Source organism: Schistocerca gregaria, chromosome X (genome assembly GCF_023897955.1).
Source record: "Schistocerca gregaria isolate iqSchGreg1 chromosome X, iqSchGreg1.2, whole genome shotgun sequence".
In the NCBI taxonomy this organism is placed as follows: Eukaryota; Metazoa; Arthropoda; class Insecta; order Orthoptera; family Acrididae; genus Schistocerca; species Schistocerca gregaria.
The window spans coordinates 340,716,643-340,734,095 of NC_064931.1; positions in this window are offsets into that span (position 1 = coordinate 340,716,643).

Consider the following 17,453-nt stretch of genomic DNA (forward strand, 5'->3'; position numbering starts at 1 on the left):
GCCCTAATAAACAGAAGCAATTAGCAATATCACCGTATGTACTGTGTCCGTTGCGTCGGAATGATGGCACTCCGACATGTCTGCGACGACGGAATTACTCCAGCCACAAAATATAAAAACAACTCATTCAAACACTAGGACGGCAGAAGACGGTCCTCTGACTACTGTAATCTAATACTGTCTACTCCTCTTGTGGTCTACGGATGAGAAACGCGAACTCCCAGCCACAAGGACGGAGTTCAGATAACGTCTCAACGTAAGTATAGGCAGAAGTGCTCTCAATCGCCGAACGCTGCGTACTCAACGACGACTCACTACTCTGAGGCGAAGCCCAGAATCGTATAATTTCGCAACAGTACAGTGCCTAACCGTTCTAACTATAAACAAATCCGTCTGTACCAACAAAAGCTGATAGTGAGGGACCGTCAAACACGACGCTCAAAACGGAAGACCCTTTTTCTCCACCGCTGCCTTCCCATCAACGCTCGACTCCCCTCCCTCATAACTGCAGAAGGCGAATCATATTCTCGAAACCACGGAATATGCTCCCTCTACAGATTCTTCCGAACGCCGACCAACTATATTTTAGTCTTTTGTCGTCCAGCGCGGAAAGTTTGCGAGGAAATACCTATCCCCGTCAATTAGGAATTCATACAGTGATACGCTTCTCGGAGTTAAAATTCTCGAAAATAACCCATCCTGCGTGATTTCCGAGCTATCGCTTCCTTGTTCCTCTCTTCTGAGAGTTTCCAAAGTATTATCCGGTTTTCCTTCCGGCCCAGCTACAACACCGGCCGACTGCCACTGTACTGTGCTTCAGCGCTGAGGTGCCCTGACCGTCCGTCTTGGGCTACTTCCTGCGCAGCAGATCGAGACACCTGTGCAGGAATTTCCACCCAGGGCGTGAGTTAAGCCTGCCATTTCATTTCCACTGGCGTTCCAACCTCTGCTAGTACAGACAATCATTCATTACGCCGTTTTAATTATAAAGACAATCCATCACCTTTCATGCAGTAAGTGTTAACAACTATTTACAAGGTGTAAATGACAATGTCAGTCTTCTATAAATATTCAAATATACGATGTACAGCCTATCAAATGATACCTTATTCCGGTTGTAAATCACGGAAAATTATGTAGATGAGTGCTTGTAAGGTGCGAAATTATAGCCACCTCACAACTGACCTAGAAGCAGTAGCCGTTGACGTTTGTGTGAGTCAGAAGATCTCTTTATGCTATCCAGATTTCATAAAATCTGTTCACTGGGAAGCAACAGTTCTCCTTCGTTCCAGTGAACGTTTTCCACTGTGGACCCAATTACCAGATGGAGTATTACCTAAAAGAAAGGCGCCGAAATTAATTATCAGAAGAGTTAACTGGGTCCTATTGAAAGGGTCCTGTAGCCACCTTTCATTAGTCTGGTAGCCCATTTTCGCTAGCATTTCTCCTTCTTTACCTTGTTTCTCTTTTCTCATGACTCTCATAGTGGTGTGATTGAATGAATGTGGTTGTGTGTCACGTTGCTAGACGATGGCGTAGTCTGCTGAAGAAAGTCTGCGATAGTCATACAAATTCAGCAGCAGTCGTACAGAATAGCCAGCTCTGGTAGTGATCAAGTAGGCAAAGAGGTTTGCGCTACTTGTGAGAAGTCCACCTGCGTTAGGTTGGTAGCGGAAATGGCATCTTTGGGTTTTCCGGGCCATGCGGAGCGTGGAAGAGACTGGAGATGAAAAAGGGAGGCAGTCTGCCGCCGCCGGCCGGTGTGGCCGAGCGGTTCTAGGGGCTTCAGTCTGGAACCGCGCGACCGCTACTGTCGCAGGTTCGAATCCTGCCTCAGATATGGGTGTGTGTGAATTACTTAGGTTAGTTAGGTTTAAGTAGTTCTAAGTTCTAGGGGACTGATGACCACAGATGCTAAGTCCCATAGTTGGTTGGTTGGTTTGGGGAAGGAGACCAGACAGCGTGGTCATCGGTCTCATCGGATTAGGGAAGGATGGGGAAGGAAGTCGGCCGTGCCCTTTCAGAGGAACTATCCCGGCATTTGCCTAGAGTGATTTAGGGAAATCACGGAAAACCTAAATCAGGATGGCCGGACGCGGGATTGAACCGTCGTCCTTCCGAATGCGAGTCCAGTGTCTAACCACTGCGCCACCTCGCTCGGTAAAGTCCCATAGTGCTCAGTCATTTTTGTTCATGATTGTGTGATGTGATATTGTTGCAACTTGTCCACGATAACTAGAAATTGCGTCTCCACAAATGACGTGGGCACGCGGGTGTACTGCGAAACATGTACCGCTTCACGAGTTATTTCGAGCAGTTGTCAGGCAAGAGCAGTTGTATGAATGATTCACACCAATGATTTAAGGTGTATATCATAACGGTGAATGCATCGATGTTTTTCTTCGATGTTTTAGGAATTAATATTATCAGGAATTGTGTACATGCCTCACATCCATATCTTAGGAATACATGATTCTATCCACCATTTTCACTTGTATTCCGAGGTTACGGCTTTGCACCTAAGCCACTCACCTCATAGCTTTCCCGTTAGAACATCCAACGCGTTTCCTTACGCACAGCTCCAGTGATTAGTTTCCCCTTTTATTTTAAAACAAATGCTTTATATTAAGTCTTATTTTTCATGTGTTGCTTGGAGCTGATCTTATGCACAGTGTTCATACATTTTCTGTTTTATTTTAAATGTTTGATCAGTGTTCATACATTTTCTATTTTATTTTAAATGTTTGATTCCAGTGAAGAGTGCACAGGCACTATTATTAATTACATCGCATCCTCTATGGACGACATCACAACGTATGCATTTTTATGAGTTTTTGGTCTGTGATCAAATTAATTTATTTTCCGACTCGGCCAAACCTTTAATTAGTTGCATGGTTAGAGTCGGTGGTGACCCTAATCCTAACGTAATAACCCGTAGAAACAGGTTAGTTACACTATTTAGCCAGCTGGCTGTGTCTGAACACCAAGTCAGTGTCCAGGAATTAATGTCCCACATCACACGAGTGATCCAACAAGCCACTGACTTATCCATACTAAGTGCTCAGGTTATCTTGTAACGTTTGGGTTTTTGGGGGAAATAACTGTAGCAGATTAGCAATGGAGCTCCGACTGACAACGTTCCCTTGCAGATCACTCACCTGAGGATCTTCTCTCCCAGGCGTCGCATTTCTTCTTTCTTGCAGGTGTTTCGCAGCCTAGTAAGAGACTGGTTTACGAAAAGGACAGCAGAGAAGCCACAGCCCATGAAAGTCAGGATAATCTGGCGAAACGTATATACTGAAATGAACACACAAATTTAGAGGTAACCCTGTCACAAGAATTCATAAATTGTTACACAAGGAATGTAGCCGTTGCGCGAGCATACTTGCTGTAGGATGAGTTTATTTAAAATACGCAAGATCACTCACAAACCTGTCTTCAGTATGAGTACCAGTCCCCAGAGAGCACACAAATGAAATAGCGGGTATCACTATAACCAGAGAAACTAACCACGTTTGACGTTAACAGCAACAAGGGTAGGCCAAAACAGTTTACATGCCGGTCTGCAGTGCCTTGCTGTAGAGGTGTAGCGCTAACGCAGTCGTAACCATCGTAACTGCGGACTGCTTCAGAAACATCACGGGTGGTTACCAGATGACTAAACCTATGCATTTCTCAGAGCAATGGGAAGCATCATCCATTAAAAGGCTGTAACTGCCGTACACTGAACTTCACGATATTGACTCCTCTATAAACTGCAAAGGTATGGGGCTAGAGCCACGCAGGGTCTCAGGCACCTTGTCACGGACCGTGCGGCTTCTCCCGTCGGAGGTTCGACTCCTCCCTCGGGCATGGATGTGTGTGTTGTCCATAGCGTAAGGTAGTTTAAAGTTAGATTAAGTAGTGTGTAGGCTTAGAGACCGATGACCTCAGCAGGTTGGCCCTCTAAGGCCTTACCACAAATTTAATTTTTATAGGACTAGAGTGCTACTTTTCAGGTTATTTAAACGCTCGCTCGATGAATTACAGTGCACCTCCGCGTTACGCTAAAAGGTCCTCGTAGCCATCTTAACAGTGGAGAGAGGTGGAACTGTTTCTGCTCTTCTGGCCGCCTGGGGTGTACAATTCCATCCCTCACGTTGGGTGCCATGGAATGGCGAGAATTCTCAGAAGGCGTGAAAACCGTATGTACCTCCGTCACTACGTAGCTGAAACGACAGTTTAAAATACTGTCCAGAATAGCAAGCAAGGTTTCGCCATCTTGGCCGTTTTCTATATTAAGTAAACGGGGACTGCCAAAATTATCCTGCCCTCTCTAACTGATGGTCCTCTTTGTAGACAGTACCTCTGTAATATCTATGGACTTGAAAGATTAATTTAGTGGTGTTAATTCAATGATGAAGTTTGATGAATTGTTAATTAATTATTCCACTGGTCGGAGTTACGTATCAGTTTATTCGGAATTTTATATGGAGTTCGAATCTGTGATCATAATTAAAGGAATAATTTTATTTCTCTCTCTTCCTTTGTGGTGAGGACAGGTCTGGACAGATGTTGTGGCCTTGCAACGTGCTTGATAAAGTCACTGCTTTACGGCTGCCCCTCAAGGTTCCGATTTGGGAAAAAGCTGTCCTCGAAGAAAGCGAGCCCTTCCCATTTCCAGTATATAATAATAATAAGAAACACATACACAATACCATTAAGACATATGATACGCAAACCAAATTTTCAATAAATGGTTTCTCGCAGGACTATCTCTGTACAAGACATTTTATAAATTAATTCCTTAACCTAAATACAATTTGTCCTCACTACTGCCGCCATCATTTTTTTCCCAAATTTAATTTAATGAGAGAGGGAGGACAGTGTGACCAAAGATGGACCCTTCCCTTAAACAAATTTTATCGGGGCTGTAAGGACTGTCAGATCACTGCACTTGATTAAAGCGTTAGTTTTCCTGGACGATTCACTGCACAAGGGTTCGTTGGCCCTGTAATTTTACGCTACACTCTGGCACTCACACCACGTAGGGACGCCACGTGCTCCTGACCCTTCTGGCAAAGGGGCGAGTCGGAGGGCGCAAGGGGCGAAGGCAGCAGCCGCATTGATCACGTCGCCAAAGGCACGAGCGGCAGCCTTTTGTCGGCGATTCTGAAACATTGTTCCAGTACAACACTTTGCCTCCTACTGGCCCGCGACCTTGAGAGGCGTGCGCTTACCACCAGCTGTTTTCGCTTTGTAGTAAACTGTCCTGTAAACTCGATGGAGACGTGTGTTTTTCGGTTCTCTGATCGAGTTCCCGCGACATACAAGCTAGGGGGACACGAGTGAGGAACGTCGTCTCATAGTCTTCAGGCGTCACAGTTAACCATCTTATAACTGACAAAAAATTTACATATTAATGACATCAGTTTCTGATCTACAAATCTTCTCTAATCAGACTTGCTGACTCTGTGATCCCACTTCAGCTTTCGATCGCCCAGCACTCGTAGAATATTTTAACTTAACATAGTCCCTTTTGTTACGCTGAACAGTCTCTGGGCTGTCTGTTCGGCAATTTCGTAATTTAACATAATCCCTTTTTCCAAGTTGAACGATCTTTGGGCTGTCTGTTCTCTAGCGACACCGCCACATTAATTGTCCACACTTCTCTTTCGCCTCAGCTACGTCTCTTAGCTTAATATCGAATCATTCAAATGCTCCCATTCACACTACGTTTATTATTATGCTTTTTCTTTCTCAGGTTTCTTTTCCCATTGAAATCACTATCCCTGGACAAGGTTGCTAGACATGTATTGGTGTCAACACCGGGCAGCCTTTTACTTCACAAATCAATGTTTTCCAACCTCTCTATTTTCTGGAATCGCTGAACGGACTGCTCATCGAGACCAACACAATCATAATGGTTCCCCATTGTTCATCTCCAGTTATTCTTTTTTCTTAATTAATTATCTTCCCCACATTAACCCTTAGCCCTACTGCTATGTTTTTCTCGTAGTGTATTCTATGAGCTACCCCCTGCCAGTATGATTCGACATTCGTTGACATACAGATAAATGTAAAACTTAGCGACTTCTTCGCCGTATTTTCCTAGTGTTCAGTCAACAGGATATTAATTTTACGTTTTCATTCAGGATAGTGGCCTTAGTGACAGTCAGTGGCGTGTGTGTGTGTGTGTGTGTGTGTGTGTGTGTGTGTGTGTGTGTGTGCACGCGTGCGTGCGTGTTTTTGTCTGCTCCTCACGTAATTCAGTTCGATTTCTCGACACTGGTGAAGACCCTGGCGTTACAGATCGGTTCACACACCTTATCTGTCATCGGTAACTATTAGGTTCAAATGGCTCTGAGCACTATGGGACTTAACATCTGACGTCATCAGTCCCCTGGAACTTAGAACTACTTAAACCTAACTAACCTAAGGACATCCCCGAGGCAGGATTCGAACCTGCGACCGAAGCAGTCACGCGGTTCCGGACTGAAGCGCCTAGAACCGCTCGGCCGTCACGACTTCACCCTTTATCTCCAAGCAAATAAAATTTAAATGGCACTACATCAAAATTCCCGCTCGAGGAGTTTTAAATTAATGTGTGGGTGTGCAGGGGTCTAACTGATGAACAGCTCGATAGTTTTCAATTTTCTATATTCCTTTCTCGATGCCAATACCTGCGTCGACAACTACGTAGGAATGGACGCTTAAACGTTTTGGACTCGTTAGGGACCGTCATGTAGCAGGCAGAACTTGGCTACTTTCTTCTCTAAGAGACCAGACCGGTTATGGATCAAATCGCCTTCCTTAATAGCAGGGCGCTTGGCTGTGAGATCATGGCGCACATTCCGGGGAGTTACTTTCCTCCTGATTCTAATTAGGGTATTTGTCAATCTTGTTTGTAATTCCTCTTCTGGGGAAGAAGGTAACTGCGCCGCAGCCTCTCGAGCATATGCTCGGCTGGGCAACAGCCTGTACAATAGTGGATCAAACTGTTATTGATCTCTTCGAAAGCCAGGATGTACTGTATCTATTTTGTATGACAACCTGAACAGTGAATCCTTGCCAGTTTACCCTCAGTTGCGTTCGCTGCAGCATGGTACACGCTTGTCTGGTGGATAATGATTCCTCGCTGCTGCATTTCGGCAATCCAGATGCGAGATGTGAACTATGAGGCACTGTCCGACAAGTTCCCATTGGGGTTACCAAACGTATTAGCGTAACGGCGTAAACACCTCCCAAAAACAATAGCCGAAGTGATTCTCACAGGATAGAACTTAATATACTTCATAAATACATCTAGGATGGCAAAAAGAAACAGAGCTTCAACTTTTCCTGTAGGGCTACTTCGCATTATTTCTACTGACAGTAGTTCTCGCTGCGGTTCAGACGCAGGAACGTGCTGCATTAATCCTGTAATTCTTTCCCTCGCTGGCTTCTCCTTCTGGCACAGAACGCTCTTGGGTAACTGCTTGACAGTAACTGACTCCATGTTCTTGAAGTGCACATATTGTTTGAGTATAGGATGGCACTTTGGAGCACTGTAGGACCAAAATAACAGGTTGGTCCATCGAACAACCGGTAGTAAATCCGCACCGCCACGTCCGCTCGACCTTCCAGTAATTTATTCTTAATATCCATAAGCTTAGGTCATCAGACTGTTGCGGAACAACGTTCTGGAGTTTAAACCTCATTTCGGCGTCGCCCTCTTACCTTCTTAATCCAGCCGATGTCGGTTTCTTTACTCTCTGGGTGGTCCAGACCTTCGTCGGGTATCCTGAGACGAAAGCGGGACAATGAGTCCGGGACAGTGTTATCCTTGCGAGGCACGTATTGGGTGGTATAGTGAACTCCTGTAGAGCTAATGTCCAGCGCAGTAATCTCTGGTTCAGGTGCTGACAACTATTCAGAAACGTTAGAGGCCGCTGATTGGTCACCATCGTTACCTGATGGCTCAAAAGATACTGTCGGAACCGCTGTAAACTCCAGACTACCGTAATAATTCTTTTGCTGTCACGCCAAACCTCCTCTCGCAATAACCCAACATTCGAATTGCAAAGCAAATAGTCCTGTATTCCTTACATTCTGTCTCCTCATGTTCCTGATATAAATGCGATACTACCGCAAAATGTCAACTTTCGATAGCAAGGAAAAACCCCTTGTTAAAATCCGGATGGTGGAGGATAAGGTTCTTATGTATCGAGTCCTTGGTGACTTGGAACTCGCGTTTATGCTCTTCAGTCCAACGAAAGGGTACGTTCTTTTTCAGCAGCTCCGTCAAGTGGACACTGTCCTCAGCGTAATCCTGTACATATTTCCAAAAATATCCTGTCAATCCAAGGTACACTGTCAACTGTCGCTGATTCTTGGAAATGGGGAGCTTGCAGATGGATTATAATTTCTCTTCTCCAGCATGTATACCTTTACTGCTAATGACATGACCCAAGGATTTTACTGCCAGGCATGCATCTCTACATTTCCCTAGCCTCACGGTCATGTCAACTCCAGCCACTGCCTGCAATACATCTCGCAGGGTTTTGCAGTGTTCTCTGAAACTCTTTGAGGCGATTAAGATGTCGTTCACATACAGCGTGACCCGCCTGGAAACGTCTGAACAAAGGACCGAATCCAGAGCATAGATGAAGTTCGCGACGCTCAGATTTAGGCCAAACGGTAGATCCGTGTCCTCATAGCTCCTTCCGTTTATTAGTAACGCCATATACTGCATAGATTGTTCTTAAAGTGGTATTAGCCAATAAGGCGAGGTCATATCCAATGTGGTGAAAAATTTAGCACCCTCAAACCTCGCTAGAAGGTCTTCTGTAGCTTCGGGCTCGTCTCGTTCTGTAATTAGCATCTTGTTGAGACGCCTGGCGTGTAGTACCGACTAGATACCACCTCCCGGTTTGTCCATGGTCAACATCGCATTGTTGGAGCACCCAATCAATTACCATTTCAATATTTGCTCGATCTCCCTTTCAACGGCTTTCCATTCCGACAGAGGGATCGGGTAGGAACATGAATAAAAAAAAATTCTCTTCCTTTACACTCAGACACAGGTGTAGCATATTAATCTTCCAGACCGGTCTTGAAACACGCTGGCGTACCGTTTCAACTCCGCAAACAAGGACAGACAGTTCTCTTCCCTAATCCTTTTCTCCAGCTCGTCCTCGGGCACCCTAGGGGTGGGGGACACCCTGACTGACAGGACTGGACCTCACCTGACGGGCCGCAAGGCCGCCACAGATCATCCACCTGCCAGCCGTACAGCCGTATACCGCTAGTAGTCCACATAATGGCGGAATGTGTCTGCTCCTGTTCAGTGAAATGCTCACGTTTCCACGCTCGCCATCAATTATGGCATTGGTGCTACTCAACTAGTCAGTACTCAGGATTAAATGGGTACTGACAGTTGTACCACAACCAGAGCCGGCTGAAACCACGTAAATCCATGCAGTGACAATTTCAATAATACCTGCTTGCTTACCCACTTGGATTGTGCACCAGTGGCGCCCCTTATCCTTACCGCTGTCATTGGTAAAATTTCCAGTCTGTTCCTCTCCCTATAGAATTCAAAATACGCCTCAGAAATAGCCGAGATAGCTGCAGATGTGTCAATGAGTATCTTTTGTATGGAATCAAAACATTCTAAAGCTATGTGTGGACTCTGATAAGCTTGTTCTGACAAGGCAAATTCTTCCGCCAACAAATCTTCCAGGGGATTCTGCAGGCATTTCCCCTCCCTTCTCGAACCGCTAAACACAGCCAGCGAGAGTAGCTGAACTGTGCCAGCATATCTTCATCTCATTATTGTTCTGGGACACGGCGCCCATCGTTTTTGCGTTTCTTTCCTCTCAATTACAGCACTGTACTGACATGACATTTCTATCGTAAGATTATTCAGGTGGGAATTGTTGCCTTGTCCTCGACCTGACAGACCAGCGGCTTGTCCAGACCTATTGGTACTAGAGTATTGATTCTGTGGTCGGGCATTACCGCAACCCGTATCTACGATAGGTATTAAACGACGATTTCCCTCCTCTTGAAAATCGTCGAGCGCTGACAGTATTTCCAAAGAGTATTCTATATTGACGATCGGGACAGTTAACAATTGTTGCCTCGCCCATCCTGGCATCCTATGGTATATTAATGGAATCATTTCCGCGGGATCCATAGGTGGTCCCAGGTGTCGTAAGCCGAAACTACGCACAGAAAAAACTCACACTGACTTCCGCGACTGCAACTGTGATCTGGCCCGTCATCAGAGATCAACTCTCTGCTGACGTGCACGGTTCCAATACTGAGCCAGGAACTTACGGCTCAGCTGGACAAAGTCTGCACAGTATCATACAGTAATTTGCCACCAAAGATTCGCCTCGCACACAGTGTTGTTCGAAGGAGTTCAGTAACTGCCGTTGACTAATGTCGGCAGACTCGTTCCAGTCTCCTAAATTTTGGAGGAAGTCCACGGGGCGGATTCTTGAATTCATCCCACTGAAACACTCCCACTTAGGGGGGAGTGTAACGAAAAACGGATGGTTGTAGCTTCCAAGGGTCTGGGGTAATTCCTCTCTAACCGAACTCAAAGTATTAGTTCTCACAGGAATAGTAGTGGCTCTCTCGCTGGAAGTTATCAATCTGATATTCGATCGGTCTGCTGCAGGAGCAATTCCTACTGGTAAAGCCGCCGGCGCTCCTCTACTGCTACCTGTCGCTGTGACAGCCGACAAATGAACGACCGCCGCGGCCAATCCGTCTGACAAGCCGCCTTTCTCTGTCCCATGAGCGTCCGGACGGGCGCTTCTAACGTTCCCCTACCCTACACTTCGTGAGACATGTGTCCCGTCCCAGACTCAGAAATTCGCTGGACAGGCACTGCACGGGTAATCTTACCAGCTATTTTGGATTCTGATTCTAATTTTAATTCAAACTCCGCTTTTTGGCAAGAAGTTTCAAATTCTCCTAATTTTTCCTCAGCTCACTCAAACCGAGATTTCAGATACTGAAATTTTCGGTGTGACCAGAAATGACTATACTGGACTCCCCCACACACTCGCTCAGCGCTTCAAGTTTTAGTTGTTTGCTCTTCAGTTTCACAAGCGACATATACTACTTGCTGGTCAACCCCTTTGTACTTAACCACTTAACCTCTATTGAACAGAGCTTTTCCTCAAAAAAATGGTTCAAATGGCTCGGAGCTCTATGGGACTTAACATCTGTGGTCATCAGTCTCCTAGAACTTAGAACTACTTAAACCTAACTAACCTAAGGACATCACACACATCCATGCCCGAGGCAGGATTCGAATCTGCGGCCGTAGCGGTCACGCGGTTCCAGACTGAAGCGCCTAGAACCGCACGGCCACATCGACCGGCAGCTTTTACTCCCTGGTATCCCACGCTACCTTATTTTCCATCAAGGCCTGATCTACCAGCTCGATCAACTTGTGCAAATCAACTGCCTGCACATTACGTCGGCTCAAAATTTCTCCATGGAGCGCGATTGCAGCTCAAACTTATCGTTCAACTCCGAGCTTAGTTTCTCGTGTTGTGCGCGCAATTCCGCACTTAGGGAAGTGCGCAGTTCTACACATTGTGTCTACACCTGAATGCTTTGAGATGCAATCGCTGCTAGCAGCTGGTCAACATAACTTGCGACACGCCTACGCCAGCACCTGGGCGTGAAGCGTCACTAGCCTGGTTGTGATTTGTCTGCGTCTGCAATTGGCGGTGTTTGCAGCGGCGCGGCGGTCTCCCCAACGTCAGCGTGCAGACGAGCGACGCCGTCGGCGGAATGTTGACCATTGGGCCAGGCTCCCTACAAAGGATGGGTTCTGCTGTTTCTTGGAGAAGGGGCTGTGTGTCACACAGGGCATCCAGCCTTTGTCCTTCTCCGCTGCCAAACCACCTATTCTGTTCCGCACGCGATCCCTCTTGGTAAAAGTGTCGCTGCTTGCAACGACAAAAATAAAACCCGCTTTCTCTCTCCTATAGACTAAGGGTAGTGGGAAACAGGTGGCGTTGCTGTCACTGCTATGACACGGCCAAGAGCGGCGAACCACAATAGCTGGGGTGAAAACTTGCGATCAGGACAAACAGAAAATATCGTGGTTGCGAAACCTAGTCAATCTTGTCACGGTCGCCAAGTCTGTAGCGTTTGGGATTTTGGTGGAAGTAACTGCAGCAGATTAGCAATGGAGCTCCGACTGACAATGTTCCCTAGCAGATCACTCAATCACTCACCTGAGGATCTCCTGTCCAGGCGTCGCATTTCGTTCTCGGGTGTTTCGTAGCCTAGTAACAAAGGAAGCAGTAGGGAAGCCACAGACCATGAAACCCAGGGTAATTTGGCGAAACATATATTCAGAAATTAACACATAAATTCAGAGGTAGCACTGTCACAAGTATTTATAAACAGACGGAATGTAACCCGTGGTGTGATATTCCTGGCTGTGGCAGCTAGTATTTTATCTTGCTAGAAACTTGTTTTGACGCAACTTGATACACGTGAAGTAGCATATGGTACAAAAGTGGAGTGAGGTACAAGTAGCAAATGGGATAGTCTGTACTGTTCCCTTGGGAGAGTTCGCCAATCGTACTGAACCTGCCCCTGATTGGTCGGTACATTATTTGTGTACTTTTCATTGTATTTAACCCAGGTTTCAGTATGACAGCCTCTCATGGTTACCCTATGAGTCTAACGTTTTTTGTTTATTAAATTTATCTAGTTATGAGAAACATAAGAATATCGATATTGCAACTGAAGTGCTTCAGACACCTTCGGGTCACTTTTGCGCGCCTGGGGGACGAAGTACTTCGGGTGCGCTAGTCAGACTGTTTCGGCGTTCTGAAGGTCTGGTCACGCAACTTTGTTTCGGGTGTTCTTCAGAGACGGACATGTATGTCTGTTTCGGACGGGCATGTCATATTCTGTATCGGAAGTTGTCAGAAAAGTTAACGTACTATTAAGAAAGCTATGTCGAGTGTTGTAGAAGACAGTGTAAAAAGTGATATTTTAAGATATAAACAAACAGAATACATTGAGAGGTGTCGCCTGCCATCATTGTCAGTATTACAGATCTTGCCCTCTGTAGATAGAGAGACTAACCTGGGCAACTGGCATCCCACAAAAGAAAAGCACAAACTCAGATTCAAATTCGAGATGACAGTATAGCAGCCTCCGCCGAAGAAGATCTCACGACGGACGAGCTGTCTTCTGCACCCGAGACACAACTTTAGAAGACCACAGGTTGGTGGAAAGAACGGCTAGGGACTCTTATTCGATCTCTACAGATCTCTGCAACTTCCAGATCTGACTTCCAACACGACAACGTATAATTTTATACTGGGCGAGCATACATGCTGCAGCATGACTTGAAAATACACAAGATCACTCAAAACTCCGTCTTCAGTAGGAGGACCGGTCCCCAGAGAAAGCACAGAAATGAAATAGCGGATATCAGTATAACCAGAGAAACTAGCCATGGGTCACGCTAACAGCAACAGGAGTCGGCCAAAACAGTTTACTACGCTACATGCTGGACTGCAGCGTTAGTATCTTGCTGAAGACGTGTAGCACTAATGCAGTCGCAACCCTCGTGAGCAGCTGCGGAGTGCTTCAGAAACGTCACGAGTGACTCCCAGATAACTAAACCTATGCAGTTCTCAGGGCAATGGGAAGCACCAGCCGTTACACTGAACTTCGTGATGTTGACTCATCTACAAACTGCAACGGAATGGGGCTCGAGAGCTGCTCTCCGGGTTATTTAGAGGCTCAGTCGATGAACTACAGTGCACCTCCGCGTTACGCGAGAAGGCCATCGTAGCTAACCTAACAGAGGTGAGGGGCGGAACCGTTCCTGCTGTTCTGGTCGCCTGGAGTGATAAAATTCCACCCCTCACATTGGGTGGCATGGAATGGCGAGGATTCTCAGAGGGCGGGGGAACTGTTTGTACCTCCACCACCGCGTGGCTCCAACGAAGATTTGAAATAATGGCCAGAACAGCAAGCTAGATTTTACCGTCTTTGGCGTTTTCCATACTAATTAAACGGGCAATGCTAAAATTATCCTGCCCCCTCTAATTGATGGTCCTCTACGTAGACAATACCTTGGTAGTGTCTGTGGACTGGGGAAAATTCCTTTAGTAGCATTAATTCAATGACCAAGTTTGATAAACTGTTAATTAATTATTCGAATGGTCGGAGTTAGGTATCAGTTTACTCGAAATTTTATATGGAGTTCGAGTCTGTGATCATAATTAAAGGAATAATTTTATTTCTCACTCTTTCTTTGTGGTGAGGACTGGTCTCGACAGATGCTGTGGTCTTGCCACGTGCTCGAAAAAATCACTGCGCTACAATCTTGGCAATCTTGGGTAGCAATCAGTACCTTGGTGGGCTGTTGAGTGGTGCTCAGCAATCTGGATCGTGTGTGTGGATCTGTGAGGGTTCAAAAGCCGCCCAACAGCTGACAACCTCATGGCCTTTCGAGTCGTGAAGAACCGAGGTTCAGTGCGCGATTAAGGAGAGGATCGAAAGGTCACAGCAAGCGTTCCTGGACTCTATCAATCGTTCCACTTGTTTTACAGAAGTATGGAGTCAATCTGTAAGATTTCCGGTGACCAAGGTCGTTTACCAATAGCGACAGTACTGAAACAAGGATGTTTTCAAACAATACCCAAAGTCATCGCTCAGACAATGACAGAGCATTTTGTAACGACTACTGCCAATCCCAGCCGGGATCCGGCGTTCCGCCGCTACTGTGCGACCAAATAGAGGAGCCTGTTTGACTTCAGATCCAACAACTCTAAGAATTACAACTGCCCTTTCTCCACGTGGGCGCTGTCTGAGGTTGTGATACTGCTCCTGGTGACCACCAAATCCTGCGCAGCATGCTTCGACATTTGCAAATAGCTTCAAGAACAATCCTCCTCGAATGTTATAATTTGATATGGCAGGCAGGGAAACTTTCCCAATTCGTGGATAGGGGCAATTTTGATATTTTTCCTCAAACCAGAAAGGACTGGACGAGTCTAGCAGCTACAAGAGCGTCGCCTTAACAAGCTGTGTAGGAAAGATCATGGAACAAACGGTTAAACGTTGCCTACTCTGGAAGTTAGATACCAAGCAACTCCTGATCTGCTCTCAGTATGGATTCAGGAGCTTTCAATCCACTGTCGACAATTTGGCCCTGCTGCAGGCTTTCCTACGTAACCGTCTTTGACATAAGTAAGGAGTGCAACAGTAATTGGAGTCACAATTCTAGGGCAGCTCCGCCAGTGGGGCATTCGTGGTCATTCCCAATCTTCATATGGTCCTTCCTACCTAAGATGTTTTTTCAGTCTCGAGTTGATGACGTGCTGTCAGTTCATTTTGAGGTGGAGCCTGGTGTTCCTCAGAAAGTGTTTTAAGTGTTATCGTCTTTGCCATAGCTGTAAACAGTATCATGTCTATGGTCAGCAGTCCTGTACAATAGTCCTTATTTGTGGATGATTTCGAAGTTTTCTGTTCCTCGTCCATTGTGCAACAATGACTCATTAGTTGCAACTTACGGTGCAGAGGATAGAGGAGTGGCCTAAAAAGATGGGTTTTCAGTTTTCTGCAGAGAAGTGTGCATGTGTTCATTTTAACCATTCTCGTTGTATTTTTAATTTATCTGATTTGTATATGAGGTACCACAGTCTACTTTGACTCCAAACTATCGTGGTTACCACATCTAAGAGACCTGAAAGTCAGAATCCATAAGGCGCAGAACACCTTAAAGAGCCTTAGCCACAGATCTTTGAGAGCAAACAGGGTATGTCTGCTACAATGTTATAGGGCTTTCATCCGATCGTGGCTAAACTATGGGTACACAGTGTGTGGATCAGCAAGGGCTTCGTATCTGAAGATCACTGGCGCTCTCCACCATGAGTGGATTAGGCTGGCCACGGATGCTTATAGGACCAGTCCTATACCCAGTCTCTATGCCGAGGCTGTGGAAATGCCACTCATCATTCAGCCGCAATTCCTCACGTTGCATCAGGCATGTAAGCTCATTGATGACCTGAATTTATTTAACATATCACTTTCTTGCTCGTCTGTCTCTGAAAGCTTCGCCTCCAATCGTCGATGAGTAACAAGGAATTTGGGATCGAGACCTGTTCCGATCTCCTGAGTGCCCTTCACTCTCTACAACGCTTAGGCTGGAGAAGGAGATTTATTTTTGTTGAGTGGCAAGCCAAGAAGGTACTGAAAGAAACGAAAGGGTGGATGTAGCAGCCAAAGACGCATGTCACGATCCTCAGTTCGTTCACTGTGCCATCCGGCTGCGTGCTGTCAGCTTGCTGTTGAGGTACAGACTCGTGTATCGATGGGCAGAAAAGTGGCTGGAAGCGACGGATAATAAGTTAAGTCTTGTCAAGTCCATAGCGCACCCTTGGTGTACCTCCTTAAAGCCAATCAGGTGGAATGAGGTACTCCTAAGTCGTCTTCGCATAGGCCATAGACACATGACGCATGGCTTCTTGCTCCAGAAAGAGGTCCTTCCAATGTGTGGTGCCTGTGGCATAAAGATCACAGAGCACCACATTTTACTAGACTGTGTTTTATTTCCGAGCCAAATGAAGGGAGCTCGTTTGGCAACAGATTTGTCCTCTGTTTTACCTGACAATCAAACGAATGTGGTACGACTTCAACAACTTTGTGAATTATCCGACTTGTTATCTAAAATTTTAGGGCGGCATTTTTAATGTTCATCGGGGTCGCTGGTTTTTGGTAAGTGATGAGTCAGCCACATATACGTTTGAATCGATTTTAGTTTTACTCTTATCTTCCTTAGTTTTACTTAACAGTTTTAGAACATCTGATCACTTTTCACGCTTTTTTCCACGATGTAAGCTCGTGTGGTTGTGCAGGTGATCATTTGCGAGATTGGATGAAAATGCTTGCAACTTTATTTGAGATTAATTTTATCTCCTTTCTCGCATTTTCTCTATTTTAACCACTTTTGTTTCTGCTAACTTCGTAAGGCCGCTGAAAGAATCGTTTTTAAGCGCCCATAACCCACAAACACACACACACACACACACACACACACACACACACACACACACACACACACACCTTACCAGTTCAACATATTATCAGAAATCAGGGAATTATATAAACACAGCAAAGTGTACTTTGCCTACCCTACTCTTTGCGCTAAATGTGCGAGTCCCTATAAGACAATCTTCACTTGTGAAAACTATGTAATATGAAACCAGAATACAGGTCATTAAAAAAATGAAACATATGAAAACACAGAGAGGTCTTTACAACAAAAGAAGCTGAGTAGCCGGCCTTATGGCACATATTTCCGAGGTCTGATGCGTATTGGACCAAAGTATGTTCTTGGCCACATTCACTGACAGGCACTCCCCTCCCACCCCTCAAAGATAAAGGTGAAGGTCACCCCTCCTACTTCTCCCTCCTCCTCCAAGGTCGAT